Here is a 2,824-nt window from a genome sequence, read left to right as displayed (position 1 = left end):
GTTGCTTTTTACATGTTAGAGCTGTCTTATAAAGCTTGCAAATTGCTGTCTGAAAGTGTTTGTGAATAGCCTGAAAATTGACTATAAATGTAATAATCCTCCAGAGCTTCTAGGGGGAGACCCCCTAGAACCCCCCCCCCCCCATATGAGGTAGACATGTTCCAGTCTCAAATCAAAGTTCTTTCCCCAACCTCTGTCAAGATGCAATGAAACTTTATTTAAAAAATGATTTAACCTTATGTAGTAGCTTTTTACATGTTAGAGCTGTCTTGTAAAGTTTGTAAATTATTGTCTGAAAGTGTCTGTGAATAGCCTAAACATTGCCTTTATAAGTAATAATCCTCCAGGGCCTCTATGAGAGACCCCTAGAACCCCCCCCCAACCCCCCACTCACACACACTCACACAAGAGGTGGACATATCCCATTTTGTTGGCCTAATGCAAAAAAACACTGTCACCCCCCCCCCCCCCCCCCGGCTGGAGAAACTGACTGGTCTATCTGAATGTTTGAGGTCACCAATCAAGTTTCCGATTTGCATGTTCAATGTGGCATCATACCATGGTATAAAAAAACTGTCAATTATGTTTATTTAATTGAAAATCAATCATGTATGTGTGACCGGGGTCACTAAATAACTACGGCAAAGAGACGTGTTTCACTCAATCTCTAACAAGACTTTATTCACACTCACGTGTAGACAATAGACGACTAGAAAAAAACCTACAATGAGTATACAAAAAAAGAAAAGCATACGAAAGTTTACACAACTCAAAGCAGATACATAAGGCGAACAATAATTCATTAAATGGGACTAATAAAAGTAACACAAGTATAAGGAATTATAAATAGTACATAAACTCTTACCCCGCACGTAGGCTAGACCGAGAGGGACATTGAGTGACACTACCTACGGCAAGGCGCCCGTTCTGGAAGTGTCACGTCTGGGGTGTGGCTCGCCTTATAAAGCTCATTTGAATGTAAAATATCCAAACTTACACCTGTCGAACACAACAAGTGACCAATCGAGAGAACGAGAAATCTTGGCTCACATATGAAATATGTAGTTTTCTAAATATAATGTGTGTGTGATAGAACAGCATCTTTTTATTCTCTGTATTACCCTGTGCGAAAACCAAACAGAAAATTGTGGCAACAAAAGTAGGTGTTCAACATTGACGTAAAAAAAATCCGGATATCTCAAAGAAGGAAAGAAAAATAAAGTTGCCAGCATAGGCAGAGGAGAAAAAAAAACAATTCACTGACAAGCAGGTGGGGAAAAAATAATGACTCTCCAATCTTCCAAGCCACCCCCAGGATATCGAATGGTCTACCCCTAATCACGTGACAACATTAGCACCTTCGACATTCGCGCCAAAGAAAATTTACGAAGAGATTGTAGCCGCAGAACTTATAAGGTAACTTTTCCTGCTTGTGATAAAATAACTTTTATATATAATTTTTTTTGAAAATAGACGTGTGTGGGGTTTCTCATACTACTCTATACGTTCGCCAAGTCGCCAAATGCGAAAAAAATACCTTGCTTTTTCATATTTTATAATGTACACGACATCAAACAACATGCCCTAAACTTTAGGAACAATAACACCATATCTAGTTCAGTGATAACCGTTGGCTCTTTTTCACCACAACACTGACCAAAATTGACGCGAATATTATGTATGTCATGCCCGCAGTACGTGTTTGTATATTAGAGAGTTTCGGCTGCATGTTCAACGTGTACGCGCACGTGTGACGTAGATTTTGTGCTACTCCGTCGCAATTTTGACCTACTTCTCTGCGTTACTATTTTCGCGGGCGTTTCGAACGTGGCGACGGCTGTTTATATGTAAGTAAACAACGTGGAATTTCTTTTAAATGTTTTTTGTAAAATCATCACAAATATAATCAGGTGGTGTTGCTGTCATTGCCAAGAAAAATCTCAAGTTTAATGTGAACAAAACATCTTCCTTCAAGACTTTTGAGGTACTAGATGGAAATATGAATCTGGCATCGACAATTCGTCTGATTGTCATTTATCGACCTCCGTATTCGCATAAAAGCTGTAAGTGGACAGTAACTGATTTTCTTGATGAATTTGCAACCGTTATTGAAGGCATCATTCACGCAAGAGGCCATCTTGTCATTGCTGGGGATTTTAACATACATACCGATGACCCTAGCAATAATGATGCCACACATTTTAACGACTTTCTACACTTTGGAGCAACATGTTATTGTTAAGTTTCCGACACATGAAAGGACATACACTGGATCTCATTATAACCAGAACATCGGACGTGTGCGTTCACAACTTCACCAGTGGCTTTTACCATCAGACCATACATCGTTACATTTTGACATTCCACTTAATTTGACGCTTATGTCTTATGTCGTCAATTTCGGTCGGTTTTTCGCTCAAAATTTACCAAATTGATGGGGTCTTGATTTTTTAAAAATGGCGTCGTAAGAAAAGGACTACATCCAAATGTTTTTCGGTAGAAAGCGAGTGATTTGACCCAAGTTTGAAAATAAACTTGTTTGACAAGCGATGTGACAAGGCTAGCTGCAATAATCGTAGCTCAGGATGTATAGGCGTACACGGTGTTTCAACGCATCTTCTCGGCGGACGGAGAAACCTCTTATCCAGAGCTACAATAATTGTTGCGTTTGCTACACTGAAATCTGGCTTGGCCAAGTTGGGCTCTTGTACTGAAATTTTATTTTGCCATCCTACAAACAAGATTGGATTGATACATGTATGAACATAAAATAATCTATAAATCTTGCCACGAAGTGTCAAGCAGGGTTTGTGAGAGAATGGAT

This window comes from Glandiceps talaboti, chromosome 3 (assembly GCF_964340395.1).
Source record: "Glandiceps talaboti chromosome 3, keGlaTala1.1, whole genome shotgun sequence".
NCBI classification, from domain to species: Eukaryota; Metazoa; Hemichordata; class Enteropneusta; family Spengelidae; genus Glandiceps; species Glandiceps talaboti.
This window is presented reverse-complemented; position numbering follows the sequence as displayed.